Source organism: Mus musculus, chromosome 4, assembly GCF_000001635.26.
Source record: "Mus musculus strain C57BL/6J chromosome 4, GRCm38.p6 C57BL/6J".
NCBI lineage: Eukaryota > Metazoa > Chordata > Mammalia > Rodentia > Muridae > Mus > Mus musculus.
The window spans coordinates 140,456,975-140,476,455 of NC_000070.6; positions in this window are offsets into that span (position 1 = coordinate 140,456,975).

Consider the following 19,481-nt stretch of genomic DNA (forward strand, 5'->3'; position numbering starts at 1 on the left):
TCCATGAACCAAAGGCTCCCTAGAAACAGACACTCCACATCTGGCTGGGAACACAGGTCAGGGAAGACGGCTGCCCAGGTGCCAGAGCTAACCTGAGCACAGAGAGCTCGGTTCTGCTCCACCACCTCAGACCTCAGGGCTGGGCCTGGTGCTGCATCAGTGCATGGGTCTGCAGATGCCATTCTGTAAAGCCCCAGCTCCAAACCTGCAGAATCCAGACTCAGCCAAGTCCGCTCCAGCAGGGGGCCCTGGACTCTCTCTCCACTGAACACATGCTTTTTAAAAATTGCATATACTAATTATACATAATAATGCATTTTATGACATTTTCATGCATGTCCATACTTAATAGGTTTCTATCATGGTTACCTCTCTTGGCCTCTCCACTCCAATTGGTCTCCTTTTGTTACCAGTAAGTCCTATTTCTGTTTTTTGTCTTTATACAAGAGACAAAGCCCATAGCTTTTGTGTAGGCTGTGTGTGTGCATGTGTGTGCATTTCTATGTGTGTATGTGTAATGTGTGCATGTGTGTGCACATGTGTGTGGCATATGTTGTGTGAGTGTAGTGTATTATGCGTATATGTAGTATGTGTATAGTGTGTGCATGTATGTGTGTGATATGTGGGTAGTGTATGTAGTGTGTGTATATGTGTGCATATGTATACATGTGTGTGCACATGTGTGCGGTATATGTGTTGTGTGTGTAGTGTGCATGTATGTGTACAATATGTGCTGTATGTGTAATGTGTGCATGTGTGTGTGGTATGTGTGTTTTGTGTGTGCGCATGTATGTGGTATATGTGTTGTGTATGTAGTATGTGCATGTGTGTGTGGTATGTGTGGTGTGTATAGTGTGTGCATGTATAGGATGTGTGTGCATGTCTGTGGTATATGTATAGTATGTACATTGTGTACATATGTGTGGTATCTGTGTAATGTATACAGTGTGTGCATGTGTGTATGAATATATGTATGGTATGTGTAGTGTGTATAGTGTGTGCACATGTGTGGTATATGTAGAGTACATGTAGGTGTGTGCAGGTATGTGGTATCTGTGTAATGTGTGATGTGTGTGCATGTATATGTAGTATGTATAGTATGTGCATGTGTGTGGTGTGTGTAGTGTATGCATGTATGTGTGGTATGTGTAGAATGTGTGTGGTATATGTATAGTGTGTGTAGTGTTTGCATGTGTGTACATGTATGTGTGTAGCATATATGTAGTTTGTATAGTGAGCTCATGTTTGTCTGAATGCATGTGCGTGTGTTGTATATATATGTGACCCAATTGGTTTTGCTTGGAATGCTTACAGGAGTAGTGGCTACACCACTGAGGAAAACGCCCTCCAACATCAACTGCCTAAAGGTGGAGGAGGAGTGAGCACCTCTCTACTCTCCATGGGTCATGTTCCAAGCTAGAACACAGCATCACAGGTTGGGACGACATGGGCTCTAAGAGATCTCACAGCACAGGAGCTGGGGTCCTGGCTCGGGAGGCAGGAACTTGACAGTTCCAGGATTCATTACAGCAGGATTTGCACACAAGTACATACATACAGGCATGCACACACATACGACCTTCCCCTACCTTTCACGGAATCAAAGCCAACCTGAAGCCATCCCTCCCCTAATTAAACCTTACCCACAAGGAACCAAATCATACCCAGTGCAGTTCATCTGAGCATGCTCAGTTACCAGATGGCTGGGGGGGGGGGCGGCAGAGGCCCCACCCCTCCACTGCTGACTTTGGCATCTGCACCCCAGGAGACCCCAGGAGATATCATCTCCCTCCAGTCCCCACAGAGCACAGCGAGTCTCCTGCTGGGCTCCTCCTGCACCAGCTCAGCTTTTGAAAGCCCCAGAGGGGTTTTGGGGGTGTTCAGCTCTGGCAGGAAGGGGTGTCAAGGGAATGAAATGCAACGCAAAGATGCAGCACAGACTGCACCCCACGCTGGGTTTCCTGCCAGCAAACGGGGTCAGAATTGCCCGGGTTCATCTGGACGGTGGAGACAGCCGCTGTGAAACCATCTCTCCATGCTTGTATCTATCGAGTGAGGCACCTTGAACTTGGCAAACACCATCACCGAAAAAGCTTGCAGTCGAAGGTCAGCGGGGTCCTTAAGAGGGCCCACGCGCCAAGAGTACACGCACCTCTGACACTAAGGGCAGCAACGCCCCTTTTTCGTTTCTGCTTTGCAGGGAGCTGAAGGGATCATGGGCCCCTGCTTTCTGTGTGTTCAGTGCTCATTCTCAGAGCATTCGTGTTTATTGCTTCTAAATCTTTCCTAGAGTCACTAAAACTCCCCATCCTGGTCCCAAGTAAGGCAGGGAATGGAAAACTAAAAATAGAAGGAGATTTACATGTGTGAACACCTGTTATGTTCTACTACATTTTTATTTAATCCTCACGAGGGCCCTAAGAGGTGGTTCAGAGAAAAGGTGCTAGCACACAAAACGGCAACTGTCCCCTGCCTCCCTCAAAGCAAGCCCTGGAGTGTGACCTGAGAGTGTGACCTTAGCTCATGGGGACTGAGGAGGACCTGGAGGGGAACAGAGCCTTTCTCTGCTCCCCACCGCTGGCCCTAGGCTGTCTGAAATGCAGGCATGATGGGAGTTGTCAGGGATCATCTGAGAACATTGGTCTTTTTATTTGGGACTGGAAGCTATTACGCAGTCATAAAGAGAGGAATACCAGGAGGCCAGGAGGCCAGGACAGACCCTTCTCCAAGCAATTGGCTGTGCTCAGCTCTTCTACGAACCAGGACCCATCCACAGGAAGTGATCAGGACAATCCCCCACAGACACGCCCAGAAGCTTGCCTTCTGTATGTTTCTACATTGTGTCAAGTAGACTATCAGAAGTAACCATTACTGGGGCTGGTGAGATGGCTCAGTGGTTAACAGCACTGACTGCTGTTCCAGAGGTCATGAGTTCAAATCCCAGAAACCAAATGGTGATTTGTAACAGGATCAGATGCCCTCTTCTGGTGTGTCTGAACACAGCAACAGTGTACTCACATACAAATAAATAAGTAACTATTACAGAAACATACTGCCCAGAGGTCAAGGCCAAGGACCAGAAACTGAGCATTGTCTGTTGGCCCACTCTCTGTAAATGGAGATTTGCATACATCAGCTGAAACCAGACATGGACTAGAAAACACAATACATCCTATAGGTCAGCCACAGCGGGTACCTCGTGACTATAATCCCAGCACTCAGGAGGCTGAAGCAGGGGGATCACCCTGATTACAGAGTAAAACTTGTCTCCACAAACACAACCAAATGACTTAAAATGTGAACAGAGAAATACCCATGATGCCGTTTAAAAAGGAGGGGCCAGACTTCCCAGAGGGAGCTTGTGTAGACAGTAGGGGCCTGATTACTTTTCTGTTGCTGTTATAAACCACAGCAACAGATGCCAATGACCTGCAGATACAGGAGTTTATTTTGGCTTAGGATTGCTTGAGGTTACACGTCTTTCACGGCTGCAAGGACAGCAAACGGCAAGCCTGGTGCAGGAACAGAGAGCTGAGCGCTCACATCACAACCACAAGCAGGAAGCAGAGAGCCAACAGGAAGCTGGGTGAGGCCATGGCCTCTCAAAGCCCAGCCCTAGTGATGGACTTCCTCCTGCCAGACCCCACCTCCTAAACCATCCTCCAGCAGCCACCAGGGAGAACCAAGTGCTCGAGTGTCCTACAGAGGACATTTCTCACTCACACCACTGCAGGCCTGAGAAGTGCTCGCCTCGCCCCTTTCTTGAGCTGCCAAACACCATACCGGCTGCCCTTCCTGGCTGAGCTGCCTGGGCTCCCTGCCATCCGATGAGATTTTCATCCCCTCTTTCAACGTAAGTAGATTAAGAATCACCATAGAAGCACATCTCTGGGCGTGTCTTCGGCAATGTCTCCAGAAAGGTTTGATGGGAGAGGGAAGGCAGATATCAGCAGTACCGTATTCCAGGATGGGATGTCATCCGGGACTAAATTAAGAAGAGAAAAGGTGAGTTGAGCGGTAGCACCCTTCCTCTGCTTCCTGGCTGCAGCCGCCATGCTCTTGCCTCCACGCCTTCCTGCCACAAGAGACTGTGCGCCCTCCAACCGTGAGCCACAAGCCTCCCTTCTTTAAGCTGTCATAGCAATGACAATAACAGATACAAGGAGGTATAAGGCACCGAGTGGGGCTGGCTACAACAGCAAGCCCTGACTCCGGTGACACCGAGGCAGCAATGAGGTGACATGGGGGCAGGAACCCTGGGTCAAAGCAGCTAGGAGCCTCTGGCTTCTCAATGGCATGGCAGAGACAGGAGAGGATGAGAGAGACACATTCAGGGGGAAGGACTCGGTCGGGCTGATGTGCACTAGCTTTTCCTCGTGCCTCAAGCTCATGACAGTAATCAGAGATCCGTCCCCTGGGAGCTAGCAATAATGATTAATAGGGTTAAATATAGCCAGAGACTGCCGGGGCAAAATTAGGAACCATGCATAAAACATCACCTCCTCCTCAGGCAGACAGAGCCACTGGGCTGGTACCCAAGGAAGACGCCCGCCTACCCTTGGGCGGCCCCATCCACCCTCCTCGCCACACTGCCTGTCTGCACGTGGGTGCGTGCCAGGGATGCGTCCCCTTCTGTTTGTGCCTACGCATACCCCTGGATGCCAGAGCCATTATGGGGTCCCTGAGCCGACCCAGGAGGAAAGCAGGTTTGGTGAGGCGGTAAGAGGAGGTGCTGCGCAGGGCTCACCCTGGCCTAAGCCTCCCGCTCAGCTTTTCTATCCTCTGCTGGGTGGCCAGGGGCAGGTCACCGCCTACCTCCGGACTTCTGTATCCTCTCCCATCGTCCGACTCGGTCCTCAAAGCTGGTGGGATGATATCAAGCAACAGTAAGGGCCAGCAGTTGGTGAACATTCAGAAAACCTCAGCTCCTTTCCCCCCTACCCGCACCACCAAAGAGCCTTGTGACCTGAAACAAATCGTCCTCCTCTCTGAACTCGAATTTCTTGCCTAAAAGATGTAGATATTAAGGTCTGCTAGAGGAGATAAAAATAAACAACATAGGAAAATTGCCTAGCATCGTTATCCCATGTACACGACACTGTGGACAGGCGGCACTGACCAACTTCATGCTGGATGCCAGAGAGATGCTGGGACGGTGCAGACACTGGGCCTCTGGTCCCGGTTCTTAACGGTGTCTTCAGTCTCGCAAGCAACACAGGAAAGATAAGCAGATGAAAAAGCTATGCAGTGTAAGCTGTTTTGTAAAAAAGAAAACAGGGGTCTGGCGATGAGGAGGGATTTTTCCAAGGAAGTGGCGAGAGTCAGAGCCCCTGAGGCTAAAGATCCCTAGCAGCCACGCCTTTCCCTGGTTCCCCCCACATCTTGGTCAATCCCTCCCTCACTGGACTGGCTGCAGGTACCAGAGGGGAGGAGACCAGGATGAGAGCAGTAAGCTCATCCCAAGAGCCCAAGAGCCATGTCCCCACGTGCATGTTGTTTATGTATCTCTTGATAATCAGGAGTGAGCCATCTCCCTCGCAAGGTGCACCCTATCAGGAGAATGGAAATCTGCCTTGGGGGAGGGGCAGGACTGAAATAGACTCATGGGTCTGATTCTGCATACACCCCTGGGAACAAAAACACCCCATCCTCAACCCTGAGTCAAAAGAACCCAGCGGCCCCAGACACCCCTACAAACCACAGAGGTCCACGGGGTCCCACCTCACCGAACAAACAGGGACGTGTATCAAGTCCTTTGGTTCATGCAGCAAGGCTGTACACCTCCCTGGTCCCACCTCTTCCTGTGGCCATGTTGGGTCTCGTCTGCTTGGACAGGCTACCGGCCAGCACCCTGTGGATCTCTTTGCCAGGACCTGTACCACACGCCTGGCACACACGCCTGGCACATTTGGCTCAGGCCTAAAGTTTGGAGGACATAAGCCATCCCCTGGGTACAGTGTATAGACTCCGAGGGGTACTGTGATCTGGTATGCGCTCCTCATCCCACTCTGTGATGTTTGTGGTCCACCCTGACCACCAGCTCCTAATCCCTAGCCCTACCCAAACCCTGCAATCCTGGCTGTCTGAGCTGATCAAGCTAGCTCTAAGAACCCAGGAGAGCCAAGCTCATTGAGGTCCCCAGTGTACCCCCAAACTGTAGTGTCTATTACAGGGCCTTCCATGAGTTCTAGAAAATGAAGAGTTAAGTCAGTCCTCAGCTAACACGGGGCTCTCCAACAATGGAAAAGATGGGGCTTTCAACCACATAATGAGCCAGAACTGTGTACAGCCAAGGGTACTACCAACAAGTTAGCAGGGGGCTCATTGCCTAGGCTACGTAACTTCTGGGCAGAAAGCAAGAAGGGGGTTAATGTCTGTGCTGGGGAGAGAGTAGGGAGGGAGGGCAAGAAGGGACAAATTACCCCCGTGGGGAAAGGAGCTCAGAATGGCAGAGACAGCAGTGAGAGTGAGCCACCGGCCTTCAGATGACAAGCTGCGCAGGGTGACACTCAGGGAAATGCAAATTAAAGTAATGAGGAGCCGCACTTTAGATCCCCTGCCCACCAATAGGATCACTCGCTAGCAGCTAGAGACTGGGAAGCGGATTCTCTAATTACTGAGGCAAAGGTGAGAGCCCTGTCCTCAGGGGAAATCAAGCTGACAGTAGCTATTAATTAAAATTAAAATACACAAACCTCTTGACCCAACAACTCAACTCCTCTATTATCCCCAGAGAAATGAGTGACTGGCACCTAAGGATACCTGTGTGTGTGAGGAGGATATGTGTGTGCAAGGAGAATGTGTGTGTGCAAGAAGGGCATGTGTGTGCGATATATGTGTGTGCAAGGTGGATATGTGTGTGTGAAGAGGATATGTGTGTAAGAGGAGGATGTGTGTGTGCAAGGAGGATGTGTGTGTGCCAGGAGGTGAATCTTCATCCTATTTCTGTAGTTTAAGGCAGGGGGTGGGCAGGGGAGAGAAAAATGAATGTCAATCAGTACGGAAAACTTCAGCTTAATTATGGTACAACCATGCTCTGAAATACTATACAGTTGTGAAAAATAATGTACCAGGATTGGCAAGATGCTGTAAGGGGCCAAAGTGCTTGCCATGGAAGCCTGATGGCTAGGGGTTCACGCCTGGGAACCCATGAAATGGTGGAAGGAGAGCACCAATGCCACAAAGCTGTCCTCTGAGCTCCACAAGTATGTCATAGTATGGGCATGGGCATGGAAATGGGCATGCACACGCCACCCCCACACCCTGCTCACACCCTGTCTCTGTCTCTCTCCGTGTCTCTGTCTCTGTGTCTCTCTGTGTCTCTGTCTCTCTCTGTCTGTCTGTCTCTCTCTCTCTCTCATACACACACACACACACACACACACACACACACACACACACACACACCAGACTCTCCTTACTGGTGCGCCTTTTCATACTATGTAACCCACTGAGAAAGACCCAGGAATATTAAAACCGTCACTTGTTTGTGTTTGGCCCTAGGATCCACAGAGGACGGTGTCTGGACTCCCTCCTCCAGATACTCAAACTTCAGGATGTCATGTCCCTTGCATAAAAGTGCCCATGGATACCCAGAATAACCCCCAAATACACCTCAGAGCATCTCTAGAGCAGCAGAAGCCACCATAGGCGCATCTGCCAACCCTGAAGAGGACCTTTGAACACAGGACTCCCGTTTCCATGGTTTAAGCTATTAGACTCCAGGCTGGACCGCCCAGTTGGTAGAGTGCTTGCCCAGCAAGCACCAAGCCCTTAACTCGGTCCTACTGCCCAATCAGGTGTGGCAGCACACGCAAGGAATCCCAGCACTCAAGAGGTGGAGGCAGGAGGATTAAAAGGTCAAGTAATCCTCAGCTATATAGTGAGTTTGAGGCCAGAGTGGGTTGCATGAGATCCTGACTCGGAATTAAATTAATTAAACTCACTATGATCGACATACTTAAGAGGAAGCCCTCCCCCCTCATCTCTCATGGTGGAACCCTCTCCAGAAGTCACAGAGAAACAAAGCATAACACTAGAGACTTTGCAGCGCTCCCAACCTCAGTCTCTCATCCTGTGGAATGGGAGAGAACGGGTGTTCATCTAATGAATGAGTTGACGTCTGTGCAGCCTTCCCACAGCGCCTAAATAGGGCCATTCAGGAAACTTCCCTAATGCCAGAGGAGGGCATCGGGCATCCTCTATCACTCCCTGCCTTGTTACTTTGAGGCAGGGTCTCTCACTGAACCTGGAGCTCATGTTTTATCCTCTAGGCTGGCCGCCAGCAAGCCCCAGCAGTCCTCTGGTCTCCACCGTCCTGGAGCTGGGGTTTCAGGCATTTGGGGAGACCACTCCCAGCTTCAAGCAGGGGCTCAAATCTGAGCTCTGTTCCTCACACTTGAGCACATACACTCTTGAGCTCTGTGTGCCTTCTCTCCAGCCCCTGGGAAAGTCAGACTTAAAGGTGCCTATGACCCCCGGGAGGCTGAAACCCCTGTCCCATGTCTTCTCTTCCTTCAGGTTCCTTCGTGGGCAGCCCACCCTCCAGACCCTTCTTATCCGTGCTCCGTGGAACTGTCATCCAGGTCCTAGAGTCTCCATGTGTCCCGAGTTGAGTAGGCTCTACACTCCTACCCCCGTCTCTAACACTAACTCAGGCCTGACAGCACTGCCCGAGCCCTGAGCCTCTCCATCTTTCTCCCCTCCCACGCTCTATTAAGAAAACAAAGCAAAAATTAAATTACTCCTAACACACCCCCCAGTCTGCTTTCAAGAGGGTTGGGTGGTTTGAAATTCTAATTTGTTTTTACAAGGTCTTAAAATAATCTCACCAGAACCCAAGAGACACCGCCTCCCCCACTCCATCCCTGCCCGCGTGCCAGAGAGGGAGACCAGGCTGCGGGATGGCTGCCTGGAGGAAGGACCAGCTTTTCCTGTGGGTCAGATTCCACCCTGAACCTCGGCTTCACTAAAATGTCTATGCAACCTGAGGCTGCTCAGTTGTCTGGACTCACAGACTGGGGTACAGTCCCTTTCCTGTATGCATGCAACCACCCCAGCTCTAGATGGGCCAATGAAGCCCTTCCTGGCTAGTCCCAACCCATATGAGCAAGAAGAGACCTTTCCGAACTAACACTTCATTAAAGGTCAGTTGCTATTTCATACTCTGCAGCTTTCAGCCCCCTGCTGGGAGGCTGAAGCCCTGATCAAAGCTTCTCTGATCCCTGGCGCCATCCTGGAGAGTCCCAAGAGCCTTCAGGCTGTGCTTGATAAGGTATTGTCACAGCAGTGTATAGCTGTCCTGCCCATGGCAAAGATCGGGTCTTTCTGAGAGTCTCATGATGGGGGCTTTGGCCACAAAGACCAATCCACATGATACAAATGGTGAGGCAGACACTAAACCCAGAAGGTGGGGCAGGAACCAGATGGCCTCTAAAGACAGGTGCAAGCTCAAGAGAGAGATCAGAGAGGCCTGCACACAACAGTGCTGCTGGAGACAAGAGGCTAAGACACAGAGCGCCATCACAGGGCAGAACCAGGAAGCAACGGGTCCCTCAGCTGGGAAGAGGGACTGGGGAGGCAGAGACCAGCCAGGGATGGCACCTAACCTGGAGGCTACTGATCCACCTCCCAGCCCAGCATGCCCTGCACAGATTGGCAGATCATCTGCCCCTCTCGGTTCCTGGGCACTCTACCCACCACCTTGTGTGCCAGTCCCCAACCACAGCTCTCCGGGCTCTGGAACATTCCACCCCTGCAAGGCCAATCAGATACAACACAGCAGAAAGGATCTCTAGACCTCCCCCTCACTGCCTCTCCTTGCACAGAGAAGGGAAATGGGCCCAGAGTAGGGAAGAGCTTGCCCAAAGCTACCAGGTAGCTTCCCTACCCTGTCCCAGCCCTAAGACCCTACCCAACTCGGAGTTCATAGTAGAGACTCCCGAAATTCTCCCCTGACCTCCACATGCGCGCTGTGGTACCCAGCCATATACTAATAATAGTAAGTAAAATGTTTATGAAAAAGGATGCTGCCCAAACCCACATAGCTCACACAAGGTCAGCCGCACCATTACAGCCCCACCTCTTCTTCTTGTGGCCAGTCTGCCCCTCCTCCACTTCTATAAAGTAACTGGGAAGGAGCCTGGAACTCTAGAAGCCTGTTCCAGAACCAAAGTGGCTGAACTCAGCCTGCCCTGAGGGTACTCACAAGAAAGAAGCTAAGTTGTTAATCCCTGCCTGGAACCAGTTGTTTCTGAAGCCTCATCTCTCCCCACGTCCCTACTCCGAGCAGCCTCACCCCCACGACCACCACCAGGTCACCACACCAGTAGCCCTCTCACTCATTTTGATCCAGCAGGGACCAGAAGAGCAGGCAGCAAGCCTATGCTCACACAGCAAGGCACGGTGAGGGGCAGGAGACACCTGGAGACGCAGTCTGGAGTCCTGACTCCCATCCCAGCACTCCCCGACTTCAGCACAGTGATACTGATGCCCTCCTGAACAAAGAGAAGTTCTGCCTCCCCCAACCGCATAAACCAAGACTCTAATCCGTGTTATTAATGTAAATAATATTTCCGCAAAGCCAGCAAGCACCCTGCTTTCCCCCGGGGCCGTAGGCTTAGGTCTGCAGTGTCCCACACAGCAAGGACAATAACCAATTGACTCTTATTAAAACTCCAATAACGCTGGCACGATGGCAGCTTTGATAAGCGCACCCCTGCGAGCGGGGGGTCAACCGTATTAGGAAAATGTAATTAGACTAATAAATTCCAGGCAATCCTATTTCCTCCTCTTTTTTCCTCTGTTGCTCCGAGGAGGGGTGCCACACGTAAGACCTCATTACCCAGGCAGTGGCCCTGTCGTGGGCTCTGCTGTAGAGGAAAGTAGGTTCTTAGGCCAGCTCTCTGCAGTCCTAGAAGACCACACACACACACACACACACACAAACACACACACACAAACACACACAAACACACACAATCACACACACAAACACACACACACAAACATACACACACCCACATACAAACACACACACACAAACACACACATACACACACACAAACACACAATCACACACACACACAATCACACACACATAATCACACACACACACACAAACACACACAATCACACATACACACAATCACACACACACACACACACATCCTAGAGCATGTGGGACTCGATGGCCAGAGAGTGGAGGCTCCAGCGAGCTGGGACATCAATAAACACCACTGTTCTAGGTCCCCCCAAATAGGGCCCTAAGGTCCCACCCCAAAGTTGGTTACCCATGGCTGCAAACTCCTCATAGGCTGCCATTGGGTGAGGATACGGGATCCCATGTGAATTGATGGGGGGGGGGCAGGGTGACAATCCTGGACTGTGTTGTCCCAGCCCTCCTGTTATTCTACCTGGTCAAGGGACAGAAGGCATGTCTGCAGGAAAGTAAGTTACTTCCAACTCTGGGAACAACATACTTTCCTGCCTGGTGTTTCCAGGCACCAGGATGAAGCCCTGACCCAAGGATGTCTGAGCAGGCTGGGCTCCTCCCTCAAATTCTCCACTCCATACATAAGAAGACCAAGGCTTCAGAGAGATCAGTGACTTGTGTGACCCAAGTCACAGAAGCACCAATAACAGAGTAAGGATGTGCTCTGTGTATGTGTGTGTGTGTGTGTGTGTGTGTGTGTGTGTGTCTTGTAGCCCAGGCTAGTCTCAAACTCCACATGTAAATGAAGGTAAGGTTGAACTGATCTTCCTGTCTCTGCCTTCCAAGTCCTGGGACTATAGGCAGGCTTCACCGAGACCCACCATGCCTAGATCATCCAATGCCGGAGATGGAAGTCATAATTTTATGGATGCTAGATGTACTGGCTGGTTTTATGTGTCAACTTGACACAGGCTGGGGTTATCACAGAGAAAGGAGCTTACGTTGGGGAAGTGCCTCCATGAGATCCAGCTGTGGGGTATTTTCTCAATTAGTGAGGAGGAAAGGCCCCTTGTGGGTGGGACCATCTTTGGGCTGGCAGTCTTGAGTTCTATAAGAGAGCAGGCTGAGCAAGCCAGGGGAAGCAAGCCAGTAAGGAACATCCCTCCATGGCCTCTGTATCAGCTCCTGCTCCCTGCCCTGCTTGAGTTCCAGTCCTGACTTCCTTGGTGATAAACAGCAGTATGGAAGTGTAAGCCGAATAAACCCTTTCCTCCCCAACTTGCTTCGTGGTCATGATGTTTGTGTAGGAATAGAAACCCTAACTAAGACACTAGACAAGCACTCTACTGACTGAGCCACATCCTCAGACCGCAGCGCTGGGATCTGAATGGCAGCGAGCTATCCCCCAAGCCAAAGCTACCTCCCTAAGGCAGGCCCAGCTCGCCGTCGGCCTCAGCTGCAGTGTGGGATAACATGACGGCACACATCCCTGGACTTCCTGAGATGCCAGGCCGAGGTGAATTTCCCCAATAGGAAAGAGATCATGGAGGACAGGAAGCTACCCTCCTGCTGTGACTGGGGCCATATACTGTAGATCCAGAGAGGAAATCTTGCCTTCTCCAGTCCCCAGCCAGAAAGCAGCCCCTGCACCATCTCTCTCAAACATGCTCGTTCAATGCTCATAGCCACAATGGCAGCCTGTTCAGCTAGAGGGCTACCCCAGGCCTCTGCCAAGATTTCTGTCGGTCAGTGTGAGAGGAAAGGAAACTCTTGAGACATCAGGTCATCCCCAAGTCCCCTGCCCAGCTGCCTCTCTTGCATCCAAGCCTTGGGTTTCTGGATTAAATAGTTCACAGCCTTCAGCCTATCCTCTGGATGAACAGAACACGTTAGAAAGTAGAGGCCCGGAGTCACAGGAAAGGACTCTCACGCCTGGGGGAAATCCACGCCCTGCCTGCGCTCACGCAGCCCGAGAGCCAGGATTCACTCTGCAGTTCCACATAACTAGAAAAGGAACAGAAAAAGACAGATCTGGTGACATATGAAATGGAGACAAAATTCAAATCCCAGCATCTATAAATAAAGATTTATTGGCACACGGCCACACCCACTCATTGACATATCGGCTAAAGTTGGTTACAGCAGCCAAGCTGAAGAGTTCCCAAGGAAGCAGCCCACTGGCATCAGGGTGGGAGATCTGGTCTCTACAGAACACTTTGTTGTAGCAAGAATCTTCTCAATAACCTTTACAGGCCACTATGACCTCTATTCTCCCTTTTCAGGGTCTGTAAACCCCATGTGCTCTAGATACTAAAGAAATGCGCCCACAGCGCCCCCCAGAGGGGACAATTAAGAGAACAACAAATTCACAACAGTCACTAAACCCTGCTCTGGCTTCAGTCCAGCCTGGGAGCCATATGACTAATGCTGACTTAAAACTGGAAGGACCCTGGATGGCTAGCAAGTTATGAAAACATTATGGCCACGCCCTCCCCCTCGCTCTCCTCTCTGCATATAAGGCACAAGAGGATCATGCTCTTGTTGCCATAGAAACAAGACTAGGCTAAGTCTGCAGCAGGAAGGATTAAAGGTAGACTTTGGAAGATATAAGTAAGCCGGCAGGAGAGACCGAGGCACACAGATTGCTAATCCTTGGTTAAGGCTCAGCTAAGAGCTTCCAACCCGCTCTTTATTAATATTGAGTGTGGGTGTATGGCATTAAAACACAGGCCTCATCAATAAATACCAATCAATGTACCCAGAAGACAAATGCTTGATTGCATTTATACACATATTAATTGCATCTTACCTACAGACTCGGGTCCAGACTTTGTGAACTAGAAGAATCTTGGGCCAGTTTGAGTCTGGGGACTACTGTTAGTGGCCAGACACTTCTTCCAGATATTTTATAAAGGTGGATGGGTTAGTATATTGTGAGGGGTGGGTGTGGGGGCATATGTGGGTGGGAGGAGGGAGGGAGAGTACATGTGTGTGCAACCGCTGGTGTCTATAGATGCACATGCACATGCATGTTCATGCATATGGTATCAGGGGTCTTCCTTCCGTCTCTCTCCAATTTATATTTATTTCACGTATATGGATGTTTTGCCTGCATGAATGTCTGCACACCCTGTTTGCTTGTCCATAAAGGATACCAGACACCCAGGAACTGGAGTTAAGGATGGTTGTGAGCCACTATGTGGTTGCTGGGAATTGAACCTGGGTCCTCTGGGAGAGCAGCCAGTTGCTCTTGACCACTGAGCCATCTCTCCAGCTTCCACCTTACCTCTGTAGACTGAGTCTCTGCCTGAGCCCTGAGATCACCCACTGGACTAACTAGCTAGCAAGCTCCAGGGAGCCTCCTGTCTCTGCTCCGCCATGCCCAGCTTTTACATAGGTGCCTGGTCTCAAACTCCGCAAACCCTCCACAGACAGCCATCTCAATAGCTGACACCCCATTTTGAATATTTTAGCTTTCTGTAAAAGCAGCTGCTGGCCCAAGCAGAGTCTGGCCCTGTCACAGTGTCTGGCCCATTAGGCCAGCATTCCCCATACCCCATGCCTGCCCCCTGTCACACCTGTGCCTTCCTAGGGGAGCAGGCATGAGAGATGGCCGTGCCCAGGAGAAGAACGTGAGGCTTACAGCATCTGGAGACATTCTATCTTGGATGTGACAGGTTTCCCAGCAGAGGTTTTCAGATACCCAGGGCAGGACGCAGCACAGGGTATATGTCTAGAAGGAAGGCCTAGAAGCTGGGTATCAGTCAGACACAAATGTGTCCAAGGTGAAAATTAGATTTTTTTCTGCTGACTCCTATTTTGCCAGCTTTGCTCCAGCTCTTTTCAGGGAGGGCAGGCCACAAAAGGAAAAGATGCAAAGCCGAAGAGAGAGCACTCTCACCGCATCTTCACATACCTGATGTGCCCAACAAATTACCTCCCTCTTCCAATCTCTACCTTTAATCCTTGCTGCTGCCAACTTAGCCTAACCTAGGCATCACACCTGCCTGGTTCTGTATAAAACTTCAGAGAAGCAAAGGCTGAGAGCCATTGCCAGCAGGCTGCCCTTGTCTCTCCTCGGCTGAGAACTCAGGACCCAGATGAAAGGAAAACAAAGACCAGACTTGGGGGAGGGGGGGTCCCATCTCTTCACTACTACAGGTTGCTTTGTGACCCTGGCCAAGTCACTTAACCTCTCTGAGCCCAGCTCATCATCTGTATGGCAGAGGTAACCAAAGCATCTCCCTGGTGGCACTACTATAAAGATTAAATCAGCTATCTCGAAGCACTTAGTATGGCATCAGGCACATAGTGGGTGCTCATCAATGCATGCTTTGCTCACCTTTAGGCTTCGATAGGCAGACACACCTCTCTCTGCTGCCTGACAATCAGCTGGCCTCCAGCCTGCAGCTGCAGCCACATGCCTGCTCATCACCTACAAGCCAGCAGCTGGTCCCTCACCTGCATCAAATCCATCCTCTGGCTCTCTGTCTGGACAGAGAGCTCCCAAGCACTCCACCCTATATTCTGCTCCTTCTTGATGCAAGGACACCCAGCCCCCAGGATGTCCTGCACTTCCCCAAGCTCAGGACTTTTTCTTCACTGGGGACCCAGCTCCTTCAGTCTCTCAGAGGAACATAGCTCTGTTCTCCAATGTACAGTCTGGTCACTCAGCACTCTGCAGGGTCAGAGGCAGCCCGGGCATCTTGGAGTCTCTCTGGGAACGTGGGTCTTAGAAGTCAAGCGCCTTACTCCGTTTCCTCAGATGCGGACACACTGACCTATCCAGTAGTGATTGTCCCACTCCCCCACCTCCAAGCACAGGACGTCAGAACAGGAGACCCTGAGCCAATGCGGCCATCAGATCTCCTCCCCTGGAACAGCATAAATTCTCTCTCTCAAGAGAGAGCCGCTGGGGCTGGGGCTGGGCTCCTGGTCTGTCAAGCTAACCTTGGGGCTCCAGGGGATCTATGCAAGCCAGGCTATGCTTCCGAGGCTGGCTAGACCAGAACACTGGAGAATTGTAGAGATTTAGGGACCCACAACCAGCCCCTTCCCACTCTCTACCCCAACCCCAGCACCCAACCTCCCCACACCTGCTGGGGGGAAAAAAAGTCCCAGCTCCCTGCAGTGAACAGGCAGCTGCTGAAACCCCATCCCCGTGTTGACAAGAAGCAAGCTGAGCAGCCAACTGGGGGATGTCGCATCTCATTCAAAACAAATAACTGATGGGAACAATGAGATGTAATTGAGCCGATTACGGAGAGAGCAGGTATGTCTGCAGATGCCAAAAATAAGAATAAACCAGGGAGAGGATCTATGCTCATCTTCATCCGTCACCCCAGAAGTCACAGGTGGTGAGAGGCAGAGACAAGACCCCGCAGAGTGACACAATGCACGGAACAGAGCAAGCCAAACCCTCTCCCCGGGAGCATAGAAAATGGGGGCTCAGAATCAGCAGTCCTGAAAGAGAAGAGGCTCAGCTGCCAGGAGCCCTCTGACTTGCCCTAGTCTGCACAAGCGGGCTGAGTCACATCTTCCACCTGGGACCCTGCTTTCTCCCCACCCACAGTGGCCTGCTCCCCTCGGTGGAGGTTAGATAGAGTCCCCTCTCCTCACTCACACCCCGCCCCTTATCTTTCCAATGCCATCTCCACCCGACTCCCCGCTTGTTGGGAGCTATTAAGACAACTCTTGATCTCTGAATTGGGCCTCCCCCCCCCAGAAGAAAAGAGGGTCAAAAGCGGGCCACCGACGCACCACTCTGTACAACCACAGATTGTTCCAGCCCTAAGTCAGCACCAGATGTCCTGACCTCAAGATGTACCCTGATACTGCCAAGTTCCTGCTTCCCTGTGTAGTCGCCAAAAGAAAAATTTCCACTGCCCCATCCCTCCTGCTGAGAAGTACTTCCTCTTCCCCCCCCCCTTCCCCATCCCCCCTGCTGAGGTGCATTTCCGCTGCCCCATTCCTCCTGCTGAGAAGTACTTCCTCTCCCCCCCACCCCATTCCCCCTGCTGAGAAGTACTTCCTCTTCCCTCCCTTCCCCATCCCCCCTGCTGAGGTGCATTTCCGCTACCCCATCCCCCCTGCTGAGAAGTACTTGTACTTCCCCTTTTGCTTGTGCATTTCCGCTGTCCTACCCCTCCTGCTGAAAAGTACTTCCCCTTTTGCTTGTGCATTTAAGCCTTGAGCCTTGCTGAATACAGTGACACCTTGATGCTTCTCAGACTGTTTACGTGTCGTTTCTTGCACTTGGTGTCCATCCTTCTCTTCCCCCCATTTGGTTCTTAGGAGAAGGTTCCCTCAAGACCCTCGAATAACTGGACCTGCTGGATGGGTCACCCGCTGCATCCATGCCTGGCACATTCCACCACAGGAAGAGGGTGATGTAGCCCAGGAACACAGAACCCCATGATGCCCTTGTGGTTTGCCCTTCTTGTTTCTCTTATGTATTAAATGGTATCTAAGTGCTTTAGCCAACACCACCTCCTTCCACACCCACATCCCTCACATTCTCTATCTGCAGAGTGCTCTCAACATAGGCTGCAGGGCTGTCTAGGGTTTGTCTTCCCCAACTAAATGAAGTCCAGTGGGGCAAGAACTGGGGCCGATTTGCCCAGAACTGAATCCCCAGCTCCTAGAGATGCTAAGCACATGACAGGGAGCTATGATCTAGGAGGTGGGCCTATGGGGGTGTCTGTGGGCAATTACCTAGGTTACATTAACTATGTGGGACAACTCATCTTCACTGTGGGCAGACCCATCCCCTAGGCTAGGGCTCTGGGCGGACCCATTCCCTAGGCAAGGGCTCTGTTCTGTACAACATAGAGAAAGCAAACTGATCGATCACTCTATTTGCATGCATGGACTGCACCCCAAAACCATGAAGCAAATAAACACTGAAAAAGTTAAGGAGAACCTTAAGGTGCTCTTGTTGGGGGTGTTTATCACAGCCACGAGGCAGTAAAGACACTGGCTTTCTGAGCGATTCCCATGGAAATGGTCTCAGCCTGGCCTCCAGAGCCAACCTGAATGCCTGGCATGGCACTCCGGGGCCCAACAGGGACACCAGCTGACAATGAAGTGTGTGAAATGGGATCAAGAGCTGGGTGAGTGTGTCCCCATCACTCATGCCTGCAGCTTGAGGGAGCGCCTCACCTCTGTTGACTACGTCAGGGCCTAGCCTGAGCCCAGCCCCAGGCAACAGAGTTAGTAAAAAATGACCAGAAATGGAACACAGCTTTGGCGGCTGCAGGGTGAGCCACAGTCGCAGTCAGGAGTCACTGTTGTTTATGACGCAGCCACAAAGCCACACAGCTGGGTTCAGAGGTGGTGCCCCCCAGCCCCCGCTGCCCAGCACCCTGACTCCCTTTGGGGGTGTGGAGCCTGTGCTTTTGAAGTGTCAACTGCAACGGCCCAGACTGTCACAGCTCCTTGCATTTTGGTCACAGTATCATTCAAAGCCCAGGTCACGTGGAAGAAATTATAGTCATTACCCCACAGAGGGCGGACTACGTGACTTGGCTGCTCCAGAGAGGGGTGTGTCCCTCCCGGGAGTGAAGAGATCTTTGGGAATCTCAGCCTCACCCAGACTTGGCAAAATGATACCAATACTGGAGTGAGGACGTCAGGGCACTGTGGAGCCTAGTGGGCAGGAACATGGCCACACAGGTGTCCCAGGGGCCATTCTGATGCCCCACGCCTACCAGAGCCCACACTGCCTTCAGTGCCTGGCTCCAGCATCAGACAGCTCATGTGTGGAGGCCCAGGGCCTGGGCTCCGGGCTTAGTCCTCTGGGAACTCCAGCAGATAAGCTTGCTTGGAGTCAAGGAGCAGAACAAGCCGTTCTCCCCTCCCCAGGTTCCCACACCCCACTCAGTGCCCGGTGTGCCACTTGATGCTTGTTAGAGGGAGACCCTCATGGATGGCTCTCTTTGTATTAAGTGCCTAAGGTACAACTCAGGGGCCCTGGACAGAGCTCTGCCTCCATTCCCCAACACTGCAAGGACAGGAGGAATCCCATACCTCTTTCCTCTCCTCTTACACTTACCTGGTGGCCCAGTCACACCCACCCTCCCTGCCCCTAGGTTTGGAGACCAGAAGCAAGTCCCAGTAAAGCCACAGAGAGCAGAATGACCTGCCAGAGTATGACACACAGTAGGTGCTCACCAGAGACTAGGCTCGCACAGTAGGTGCCCAGCAGAGCAGAGAACAAGCTGCCAGCTTAAAGCCTGCTGGGTCTCCTCCCCAAGGTCACCCATGCACCATCAGCTGCCACCAAGCAAAACATGAATGAGTGTCTCTCAACCTAGCCACCTACATAACATGGGAGGCAGGAAGGTCCAGAGATGTGGGCGCAGACCAGCTTGTCCCTGTTGCTCCCTGGAGCATCCCCATCCTCTCCTACAGACTCAGAAGAGCCAAGGTTAGGGAGGATGGGGACCTCAAAGATAAGACACTCAGGGACTATCTGGCCCAGAGCCTAATACATTGACCACCAACATCCTGCAAGGGCATGCCGAGGGGTTGCTCACGCCCCATTAGA